Raw genomic sequence first — 12430 nt, 5'->3', positions numbered from 1 at the left:
TTTTGGTACATTGTCTTCTAAAGTAACCTAAACAGTGTACTTTGTTGACGCACTGTTTTCTAAAATTCTGCACCTACTGTAGCACAGCAATTACATCCTTGAAATATATTATCTAAAAGCACCAATATATTTTTTTGCAAAGCTCTCTACATTTAAAGAATCAATTTACTTATTAGATTTCCACTTCAATTCCCTCCTTTTTATTCTTGAAAATGATTAAAAGTTAGATTCTTCATATGGACTCCCAGGAGGCTCCCATACTTCGGATTCTTGCGTTCTTATCAGAACATACTGATGCGCAAACATATTCATTAACATATTTCAAAGCATTGGAATAATATATGTCGTACAGCAACACAAAAACAGGAAGACAAGTATCACTGCTACTATAATCGATGTTAGTAACTTAAAGAAAAACATTCCCCCTGGCCCAAACAGTGATTCTAACCAGGAGAGAAATGGGTGAGGCTGTAGAATGAGGCATTAAAACATATACATAACAAGATGCATTAAATTTCTTTAACTTTACAGTATGATAAAGTTTGCACTTTACAGTATGATTTCTGGGTGGTGACAGGCTTCCACATAAAAAGGAAAAAGGCTGGGCACATCAGTACCAAGCATGTGATCCCCATCTATCCCTGTGGAGACATCACTCCTGCACTTTGCTCAGTTCGTTTGTGACCTTTTTACAGTGGGAAGCATGAATCCAGGGCACCCTTTCTGTGACTTTCACAGCAGTTGCAGTGGTCAGCAGCCTTGGTACGGCCCCCTCCACCATTTGACTCACACCCAGGTGTCCGATAGAGTGCATTAGTCGAGCTACAAAGGGCATTAGGCTGTGAGGGCATGCAGAGCGTCCAGTGTGCTGGCAGCACCACACTCTTTTCTAACCATGTCCTTTTCTCTGCATTAGAGGCCTCAGCATGAATATCCTGTAGCTGTCCCCTTTTCACCAACAGAGGTCTCACGGGGGTCTCAGACTCCTGTTCTACCAGGACTGTGCACCTGACAGCTACATCTGCAAAGTTGTTCCCTTGAGTTACTGGACCATTTCTTTATTATGTGATTTACACTTTACCACAGCTACTTCAGTCAGTAGCTGCAAAGCTTCTAACAGTTCAGAGACAAACCCAGCATTCTTGACTGGAGTCCCTGCCATGTTGGGGAAATCCCTATTCCTTCACTGCCATCCAAAATTGTGGCATACACCAAATGTATATATACAGTATATATACAGTCTATATAAATTGCTACAATTTTCCATTTAGCATATTTACAAGTTTCAATTAAATCTTTTCATTCGGTCTGCTAGTTCTACACCAGATTATCCACAGTTTATACAGCCAGGCAGGTAGCCTGCACAACACATAAACACGGCCCCTTGGCCACTGCATCAAGGGGTCCTTAATAATAATAATAATAATAACCCACCATGCTCCTGCACCAGCACAACGGCTCACAACCCATTTCTTTCACTTACAGAAAGATTACATACAGATGATCCGTCTGAGGGAATACAGTCCAGGGCCAGTGTCTGCAAGAAAGCTTGTTTTAAAACATCAAAAACGGTTTCTGCTGCAGGCAGACTGCACTACCCCCCTTAAACCAATACGTCACTAGACAAGCTCGTTCTGAGAAGGCATTCACCCTGGCTTTATCATGTAGTTGGTTTTATACTCCTTTTTTTCCTCTTTAGATCCAATACTTGGAGTATCCCGGCCTTATGGAGTCCCTCATTAGGTAAAACAATCACAATATCACATAACTCTATTGAGATAGTTCACATAAATTCTATTTCATACAGTAATTCCTTGTAAATGCTGCAGGGCATCCCAGCTCAATAGGTCTGGGGTGTCCCCCACCCACATCAGTAGTTGAAACTGTACATCTTTTCCCAAGCATACTGTGACAGCTTGTATCTGCTTTAAACGCAACCCTTGCCCCCTTTCTCCTGTAGCCTCCTGTTACCTGTTAGAAAACTTTATATCACATCTTTATGCAGTTATAGTCTAAAAACAGGACAGCTGTGCTCCAGTTACTGCACACTGTAAGATTATTTCACTTTTATTTAAATCCTGAGATAAACTTATGAAGGCTACAAAGGGGCTTACTAGATAAAATCTATTAGTTCACACACGGCTCTCGTTTCAGCTTCTGACATGTTCTTTAATTGTGAAATCAAGCCTCTTTCTTACAATTTCTCCAAAAAACACCCTTTGTTTAAGTAACTGCACACCAGCTTATTAGTAGTTTTGTCTGTGGGGTCTTGCCCCCCTTTCCCCCAGGGCTAGTTAACTCACCCCCCCTCTGGATATGCCCAATCAGGAGATTTATCCCAGTCCTCATTATTTTCTTGAAGGGGTCTTATATCTTGGTATAGTAAAGTCGCACAATAATTGTGACAAACTGGCAGCTCCTTTCTCTCCTCCTTGGGAGTCTTTTTACCTCCCATTTGCAGCGCTCACACTTCTGCATGCATGCTTCACGAGTTATTAAATCAAATCTGTCTCCGCTCTCCGTAATATCAGGAAAGCACAGTTGTACATTCTTGGCAACATCAGGTTTTAACCCACTCAAGTAAATTTGTTTTATTACTGTGGAAGTATCTTCATTCACTTCCTTTCATCAGCTAACCCCAAGAATACTATCCATAAAGTTATAAACCTTTCTGTAAAATCTAAAACATCCTCACTTTCCTTTGCTAACATGCTGTTACTTTTTTCCAATCAGTTTTCGGTGGGAATGCTCTTTCAAAAATTTCCACACTAATTCCCACCCTTCTCCCAGATTCTCTCTTAAGGCGTTCTATTTCTTCTTTTGCTTTTTCTTTTTCTACATATATAACTTTGTTTCATTCAGCCATTGCTTTTAGCTTTTCCGTCAGGGATTTTTGCGTCTCATCTATGATATTCTGTTGAATTCTCAAATATTCCTCTAAAATAAAACCCTTATCTGTTTATTTTTATCCCAATGTTCATACACTTTTCTACATTCCTGTTCAGCCTAAATTCCGTCTGACAGTCCATATTTCTTTGCATTAATCTAATTTGTTTTCCTTCACACCAAACCATTTTCACGTCTCCCACGCGCCCCGCGGAATACCCCAGTCGAGACAAACTGACGAACTATTACAATACAGGAACACGGACCAGGTTCCAGATCCTGGCTTTAAACACACAGTTACCATTTTCGTCTCTTCTGCGAGTACAGTTCTAGTTACTTTAGCTTCAGAAAAACCCTGAACCCACCACAGCAACATGGAGAGGACAAGCGACTTTTTAGAAAAGAGGAGTCCTTACCTCTTTTTAGAAGCGGCCGCCTAACTTTTCCTCTCCATGTCCATGTGGTTTAATTTAGATGGATACTTCTTCATCATTTGCATCATGTATCCACCAATCTGCCTCCTCCTTTTTAGAGGACGTTGTAAACCTTTAGGAACAATATGATCTAGCAACAAGGTTATGTCACTGTAATTAGGCTTAAGACAATCAGGAACAAGGCTTACCTTTCTTTTAAATTCTTTACGATCATCAGGCAATTTAGGAAAAGACTTGACTAATGCAAATAATTCACTAGGAGACCAAGGTCAATGTACATATGCTGGAGTTCCTTCTGGACCTGTAAAAGTGCACTTTCTAAATTTGGTGGAGACTTTTTCTTTTTAGTACGCATGGCCATGACTTTAGCTGCAGCTTGCTGTTCTTTAGTTTCAAGACTAGTCTTTTTTGAAGCTTCCCATCATTTCTGTGATTCCTCTTTCCCAGTTTTCCAATTCACTTTCTTTCCTTTCTTCTCATTCTCTTCTAAGTTTTCCCTTAACATTTCTATTTTATCCCTGTCATCTCATCTTCAGGAAACTTCTTTTCCTAATTCCACTTTCCCCTGTCCATTCTGACCACTTACAAAGATCCTTCATAGTTATGGGCCCCTAATTATCATATATAAATTATGTGCAAGTTCCTTTACACCTATTACCAGTTCATGAACATAAACATTTTTTTATTCTGCTGGGACTCTAACCCAGACTATAATCGTTTACACCTATTCCTGCTTCTCTGAATTTGTCGTACATGTACTTTTGCTGGACTGCTCGGTCCCCATTTCGTCTTTGAATTTTCATTCCCCATTTTTACCAATCGGTGCCTTACTTAGAACCTTATCACATGAACTACTCCGCAGAGCAAAACCTACACGTCTGTGTTAAGATAAGTTCTTTATATGTGTCCCAGGCTGATCAAACCCGCGTGAGAACACCCTCACCAGCCTCCCATTTCTCTGCAACAAAAAGATCACTTACTGATGTCAGACTGCTGTGAATTCTCCAGATGCGTCTCTCGAAGGATAAAAAGTTTATCCCCCGAGGTTCGTCCAATTTGCTAAAATTGTCGGGGTCCGGATGAAGTTTCAGCAGCTGTCCGCGCTCAGGTTTGTGATCCTGTACAACCCCCCAAATTGTCATGGAAATATAACTATCAAGGAAGCCACAAGAGAGAGTTCTCACCTGAGTAAGGTCTTTATTTCAATTTTGCAATATTGGGAGCCCTGTTGCCACTCTGCAAAGTACATCAGAGACACAACTCATTACAAGCAGCACAGGATTTTTATAAGATGTTGCAGTGTAAGGGAAAGTTCAGCATTTTGTCATTTCTAATACTTCCCCTTTCCTTAGACAAAAACAGATTACATCACAAAAACGAAAAAAAAGAAGCACCAATAAATTTTTTGCAAAGCTTATCAGTTACCTTCGGCTGATCTAATGACCCAGACAATACATAGTGTTTTGATACACTGTCTTCTAAAAGTAACCTAGACAGTGCATACTTTGTTGACGTACTGTCTTCTAAAAATCTGTGCGTAGCACAGCAGTTACATTCTTGTTATATATTTTCCTAAAGCTCTCTACATTTTAAGAATCAAGTTACTTATTTGATTTCTATTTCAATTTCCTCCTTTTTATTCTTAAAATGTTTAAAGTTAGATACTTCATATGGATTCCCAGGAGGCTCCCATACTTTGGATGCTTCGGAAATTAGATTTTCATTTCAATGGATATTTAACACTTCCAAGAAAAGTGATCTATAACCTCATCTCTAGAGATGTTTTGTTGCTATGGCATGTGTGTGACTCATACATATAAAAAAAGCTGTTTGTAAAACGAATATCGAAGCCTCTACATCTGCAAATTCGCAGGGGTCAGCACAGCCGGAGTGTAATGGTCGAGCCTCGCCCTGGGTGAACCTCCTTCTTGATCAAGGTATCTCCCCCACCAGGTAAGTATGAGTTGTATATGCCCCTGCAGGCCCGCACCCCCTAGGCCAGCTCCTTCGCCCTGCTGTGCCCACCCTTCCGCACACTCACACGCCACACTAACACTCAAAAGTGTGGGCAAAACGAGAAAACGAGCGTGCCGTTTCCTACATATCTGCAGTCGCCATTGCGCATTCGCAGCATGTCCCGGGACGCAATTCGGCCTCATTTGCATAACACCAGACCGGCAGATCACTACACAAGCTCGCGACGTGCGCCTGCCACACACCGATCAAACACCGGAGTGTAGTGTGCTCTCTGAAGGCACCAGTTCTGTAGGATTTGGGCATTTATGGGGACAATTATTAATTGTAGCCGTAAATCACAAAATGATTCTTTTGATGGCTTTAGAATCCAACCATGCGATGTAACTCAAACAACGCACACGCACACAGGTACTAATACACGAGGATACATTTATTTATACATAGAATATGCATGTAAACCTAACAGATCTTATCGAGAGGGTTATCAGAATACAAAAGATATATATTCAAACAGTTACGAAGTGTTACATATATCAAGAGGACATACGTTCAGTATATCATTCATTTAGACTGTTTCGTAATTGAACTTGGTTACAACTTCTACATTAGATACTCAAAACAAGTACATAACTCTTAGGAATTAAATTGATATCAACTGGTTGGGATAACAATTGAATTCTCGAGCTGTAATGCATTGAAGTTGAATACTCATCCAATCTCTAGGGATTCAGATCTCCTGCAGGCTCTCTGGCTCAGTGCCAGGCTGTGCTGTGCAGCTTGCGACGGTGCGCTGCTGATGATCACTGACCGGCTAGTTAGTGTTGGCTTTAACTAGCAAAGTTTGTGCACAGGAGAAAAGATGACTTTGGGTCCCAGCAAGTCAGGAAGAGGACCGGTTCGTTCCTGATGAAGCGCTAGTTCTGAATAGTGATTCAGCTGTCCACAGTTCCGACCTGTTCATGAGGCCTGCTGCTGATGCTAACCTCGGGTGGATCCTCTGGTTACTCTCTGGCAACCTCCGCTCTCGACTCTTAGAACAAAGGAAAGTTTTGGCACTCAGACACACTGGCCGTTCCGTGGTTGTCAGGGCTGAGTCTCAGGATGGTCAGGAGGTGCGCTGCGAGAATGTCCTGCCCTTGGGAACCTTCTGCTCCTGGGCCGTCCTGCCCTGGAATACTCCTTTGAATTCCCTTTAGAAAAGTCCACGAAATAGCCTCTCAGGCCCTCTGTGTTGCCTGTTTTTACCTGGAGGAACTTCAGCTCATTCATTGGCTGAAAGTTCCATGGGCATCAGAGTCCCACGTGAGTTACTCGGCCCTACCAGTCCCTGATTGGTTAATCAAGGTGAGATATGAGTCACTTACTCCTGACACTTAGGAATGCAGTCCAGATGTCCATCTGGCACACCCTAGACAGATAGGTGTCAATGGATGACCATTGATCATGATAGCCAGGCTTAGCTAAGTGCATCCCCATTTGGGAGCTGTCCCTTAACAAAAGAAAACATCTTTAAATCAGCCTGCATGAATAGTTTCTCTGTGGGTGCACCACAGAGATGAACAGAGAGATGGAGCCTCAGTTGGAAAAGCACAGCAACACTTAATTCTGTCTTATTAACAAGCATTGCCGCTACAAGTGAAAGACTGAAGTGAAATAGAGCGGGGACGAAGGCAGTGAAGAGAGAGAACATGGGAAGAAGAGAAAAACGCAAGGGAAAAAAAGCAGCGTCGTAAAAGAGGTGACGGAGCTGTCCTCTCTATAAGAAAGGTGCCATTGAAACCTGCTCTCACTTATGGCCACACCCCCTTGAGCACGCTTGATCTTTTCTGATCTCGGAAGCTAAACAGGGATGGGCCTGGTTAGTACTTGGATGAGAGACTGCCTGGGAATACCAGGTGCTGTAAGCTTTTAAGCGCAGGAGGCGCCCTATCCCCGCTCGCTCGCTCATTCCCCTGTTCACACGTGCAGTGCGGCTTTTCTGTCTGTTTATTTGTCAGCTTTGGCGAGACATGGGTGCTTGTGTATTAGCGTGAGCGTTTTTTATTCTGATCATGCACAGTTTTACAAGTCCGCAAAGGAACGAGGAAAGGTTTATCGCCAGCTGAAAAGAGACACAGCGCTTCGGCTGTGGAGACTTGTTCGGCTGGCGTTCTGGGAGTCGCGTTTTTCAGAATTGTATTGAGATCGTTTTCCACAGAGCTCAGATGTCAAAGCACAGTAGCAGCTCTCCACAGCGATCCTCTATAGCGCCCTTTCTCCCGCAGCTCTGTCCTTATTCGAAGGAAGCAAGAGTGAAAGGCTGAAGTGAAATAGAGCGGGGACTAAGGCAGTGAAGAAAGAGAACGTGGGAAGAAGAGAAAAACGCAAGGGAAAAAAAGCAGCGTTGTAAAAGAGGTGACGGAGCTGTCCTCTCTATAAGAAGGGTGCCATTGAGCCTTGCTCTCGCTTATGGCCACACCCCCTTGAGCAGGACCTCTGGTGTCACAGGGGGCGTGGTCAGCGTGAGAGCAGGAAGAAGGAGAGGAATAGAGGATTTGTTTGTCTCAAGTAAGACTTTGTTTTTTGTGAATTTTTGTGTTTTTTTGGTGTTTTTGGTTGATTTTGAAGCCCTCCCCTTCAGCCTAGCTCTGTTTGGGGAGGGGAGAGGCTTTTGGTTTTTTGTTGTTGCTTTTTTGTTGCTTTCTGAGTCCTGTTTGTGTTTTAATGGAAGGAAAAAACATGGAGGCAGAGAATGTTATTGTAGTGGAGGAGGAGAGTGGTGTAGGAAAGAGAAGGATGAGGAATTCGGACCGACTCCCCCGGCGGGTTTTTGCAAGGGCGCATACTGTTGTGGTGGATGTGAGCGGTGTGGAGAAACCGTGGCGTGGAGAAACCGTCTGCGGGTGCTATTATCGCAGCTGTGCACGGCGTCTGTGGGGAGGGCTCTCTTTTTGCCTGCCACCCCCGGACACCAAAAGAGTTTGAACTGACTCTGGACTCAAAAGAACATGCGGACGCGGTGGCTGTGGGGCTGGATGTGCAGGGCACACCCTGCTACTGCCGCTGGCTGGAGCCGAAGGAGGTAGTGGTGTCCTTCCTCCACCTCCCGGCATATATCTCAGACGAGACTATCAAGGAGAAGCTGAGTAGCTGGGGGGTGAGAGTGATTTCGGACATCAGGATGCGCCACTACCCCGGGACCACCATTGCTGATGGCACGATTTTTGTTCGGATTCGCTTTCCCGAGCATGTAGCCTCGTTGCCATACAGCACCCGCTTCGCCACGGCAGAGGGGGAGCAGTACTTCAGGGTCCTCCACGACCAGCAACAAAGGGTGTGTCATGTCTGCCTGGACTCGGGGCACATCGCCAAGGACTGCCCTGAGTTCCTCTGCTATGAGTGCAAACAGCCAGGCCACCGTGCTGCACCGCTGCCAAGTGCCCGGACTGACTCCATGCGCTCATGAGCTGCAACTGCAACCGGAGCCGGAAGATCCAGCCGCCGCAGGAGCAGCTGCCCGCAACGCTGAGGGGGTTGAAGATGGACTACGAGTGGCCGCTGCAGCTGAGCATGGAGAGTTGCCAGCAGCGGCGCCCCAGGACCCCAGTGAGCCAGCAACGCCCCAGCCGGTGATGGGGGAGAGGCAGAGGAGGCCCCTCCAATCCTGGGTACAGCGCAGCAGAAAGGAGCCGGGGACCAGCCAGCATCTCCACCAGCAGAGGCGCCCCGTTGCCCTAACAATCCTGCTGCGTCCCGCTCTGTGCCGCAAGAGAAGCAGAGGGAGGTTGCTCCACAACATGCGGCGGTGCAGCGTGGTGCAGCTGAGATCCTACGGACACCACCACCACCAGAGGCGGCCCCTCAGCATACCAGTGGGCTTTTGACACCCCAGCCTGTGCAGGGAGAGAGGCAGAGGGAGGAGGTGACGGCACCAGCACCACCACCACCATCACCGTCAGCGGTTCCCCAGCTTACCAGTGAGCCAGCAAGGCCCTCTTCTGGGTCCAGGCATGAGAAGCCTGCTGGGGTCAGCAAAGGCGCTGCTGCGAGGCGTGTGACCAAGCGGCAGCGGCAACGGCGAAAAGACCCTGGCAAGGTGGACATAGGCCCAGACGAAAAGACGCCCGAGGACCCAGAGGAGCCTGAGGGGAAGCGCCCGGTTGCCCTGCAGCGGCCACAAGACACCGGCCTGCCAGGTGAGGGAGCCTCTTCAATACTCGGTCAGGCACCGTTGGCAGAGACTGAGGAAGGGGAGTTGGATATGGTCGTGGGAGGAGAGGTAGGGGAAGTGGTGGAAGTAGGAATGGAGGATGGGTGTCTGGAGATGGATGGGGCAGGGACGGAGGAGGTGTATTACAGGGCATGAAGATGGAGGGGGAAGGGGAGGTGGTGGAGATGGATGGGGTGGAGAGGGAGGACAGGGAGGAGGGGGAGGGGAGTGGGCAAGCCGGGGTACAACTGCCTGGGCCCTCGAAGGCTGGGATCCAGTGGCACCACGTCAGGCCTCAGCCCAACCTGAAGCCCAGTTCAAGAGTTGTCCGCAGACTCATCCCTGATGTCTCTGCGGTGGCGGAGACAGGAGGTGGGGAGGAAGCGGCAAGTGTTGGCAATGAGAATGTGGCAGAAAGGGCGGGGAAACTGTCGCGCGGGACGGAGAATTAATTTCACTCTTATGGCCATATGCGTGATGGCAACTTTCGCCTCTTTAAACGTCAACGGGCTGAGGGACTGAGCAAAGCTGGGGGCAGTGTTAGCTCTGCTGGGGCAGACGGATGTTGTCTGCCTCCAGGAGACCTTCTGGGACGAGGAGTGTGTCCGGAAGGTGCGAGCACAGTGGGACTGGGAGCTGTTTTACAGCAACGCCTCCAGCCTGTGCAGGAGGGGGGTGGCTGTGCTGGTGAGGAGGGGAGTGTACGAGAGCGTAAGGCTCCTGCACCGCGACACGGAGGGCCGGCTCCTGCAGGTCTGTCTTGGGTTTCCTGGACAGTCCGTGCTGCTGAGCAACATCTACGCCCACAATGGGGAAGCTGAGCGGCTCGCCTTCTTCAAGCAGCTGGAGGCGAGCTGCTTTCAGCAGCCAGGGCTGGTCGTCGGAGATTTTAACTGTGCACTGAGTGCGCTCGATGTCGCGGTTGGGATGACCTTTAAGAGCAGCGCTGCTCGCAGCTTCCTGGAGCGCAGTGCGGAAGCTCACTGGTTCGTGGATGCGTGGCGTCAGGCTTATGGTGCGCGGAGGGACTTTTCTCGGCGGCAGGTCGTCGAAGGTGTCTTGAGACAGAGCCGGATCGACCTGTTGCAGGGGCACATGAGTCTCTTCCCGTGCCTGAGCCGGATGCACTATGTGTTCACGACCCTGAGCGACCATGCTGTGCTTCACTTCTCTCTAGCAGGGGCACAGGAGGACCGGGGCCCCGGCCTCTGGTGCTTTAATAAGGTCAGAAAAGCTGGTCAGGTGGGATAATCTCAAGTACGGCATCAAAGAGTTCAGTATCTCGTATGGCCTGTCCCAGGGGCGGGAGAAGGCCAGGCGGGAGAGAGAGCTTCGGGCTCGGATCGCCTCAGAGCTCGGGCTCCTGGCAGATCACGGCGGGGGCTGCGAGCTCTTGCTGGAGCTGAGGGGTGAGCTGCAAGCCCTGGAGGAGGAGAAGTGGAGAGGAGCCAGGGTGCGCAGCAGAGCCCAGTATCTTGCCAAGGGCGAGAAGAGCACGAGGTTCTTCTTCGTCCTGGAGGAGGAGAGGCAGCGCAGCTCCTTCATCAAGGAGCTGGTGGGAGAGGACAGTGTGCGGCTCTCTGCCCCTGAGTCCGTTAGGAATGAGGTGTTTTCTTTTTATAGCGCCTTGTTCCGGTCCGAATGGGTGGATGAGCAGCAGACCCAGGCCATGCTGGCCAGGGCGAGTACCTCCCTGTCACAGAGCGATCGTGAGCTCTGTGACAGTGCGCTGAACTTGGAGGAAGTGCTTGAGGCACTTCGGGGCTCGTCTCCTAACAAGAGCCCAGGGTGGGACGGGCTCTCCTCCGAGCTCCACAGACACTTTCAGCAGTCCCGGGGGCCCCTCCTTCTGGAGGTGTTCCAGGAGATTGCCAGGACCGGCGCTCTGACCCCATCTATGAGAAGGGGGGTGATCTCTCGTCTACAAAAAGCAGGGGGATCCCTCCCTTTTGAAAAACTTTCGCCCGATCAGCCTGTTGAACTCGGACTATAAGATCCTAACTCGTGTTCTCTCCCTCAGTTTCAGGAATGGTTCTGCCCAGGATCCTGTCGCCTTCGCAGACCTACTGCGCCAAGGGGAGAGACATCGCGGACACGGTGTGCTCCATCAGAGATGTCGTGGACCTTATGCGGGAGCAGCCGAAGGGCGGATACGTCCTGAAACTGGACCAGGAGATGGCCTTCGACAGTGTGGAGCATTCCTTCCTGTTTGAGGTCTTGAAGAGCTTCGGCTTTGGCGAGGCCTTCATCTCCTGGGTGAGGCTCGTGTACAAGGGGATCATGAGCTGTGTCAAGGTGAACGGTTCCCTCACGAGCTTCTTTCCAGTGACCAGGTCAGTGCAGCAGGGCTGCCCTCTGTCAGCTCTGCTCTACTCCTTAGCCCCTGGGTCTGGCGATCCCCAGTAAGGAGGGGGTGTGCGGTGTCACCTTGCCTGGGGGCACCGCCACCTCGTTGATATACCAATATGCTGACGACACCACACTTGACGTTGGCAGAGGTGGCGGAGATCTCGGCCATTTTGGAGGTGGTGCAGGCCTCCTGCGCTGCCTCGGGCGCCAAGGTAAACTTGGAGAAGTCTGAGGTCATGCCAGTGGGGAGGGCAGACCCTGCCCCGCTCCTCGGCTACCCTTTCAGGGTGGAGACGGGTCACCTGAAGGTCCTTGGCGTCTACATTAGCGCTGATGAGCAGGCCACTGGGCTTCTCCTGTGGAAGGAGAAGCTCATTAAGATGAGGGCCAGGCTAAATCAGTGGAGACACAGGTCCCTGACCCTAAAGGGAAGGGTCCTGCTCGTTAACACACTGTGCCTGTGCCTCTTGTGGTACCCAGTGTCTGTAATGCCTCTTCCTGAATGGGTAGAGAACGAGATTAGGCAACTTGTGGTGGGATTCGTGTGGGAGGGGAAGCCTCCACGGGTTGCTCATGACACCCTCATTGGGGAAAT

General features: G+C 48.8%; 2 pseudogenes; one reads left to right on the top strand and one right to left on the bottom strand.

Moving 5' to 3' along the window:
• Window positions 1-5148: 5148 nt before the first annotated feature.
• On the bottom strand, window positions 5149-5281 carry LOC138243710 (U1 spliceosomal RNA; annotated as a pseudogene).
• A 1804-nt stretch (window positions 5282-7085) lies between these two features.
• Window positions 7086-7204, top strand: LOC138219083 (5S ribosomal RNA; annotated as a pseudogene).
• The last annotated feature ends 5226 nt before the right edge of the window (window positions 7205-12430 follow it).

Source organism: Lepisosteus oculatus, chromosome 14 (assembly GCF_040954835.1).
Source record: "Lepisosteus oculatus isolate fLepOcu1 chromosome 14, fLepOcu1.hap2, whole genome shotgun sequence".
Taxonomy (NCBI): domain Eukaryota; kingdom Metazoa; phylum Chordata; class Actinopteri; order Semionotiformes; family Lepisosteidae; genus Lepisosteus; species Lepisosteus oculatus.
This window is presented reverse-complemented; position numbering and strand designations above follow the sequence as displayed.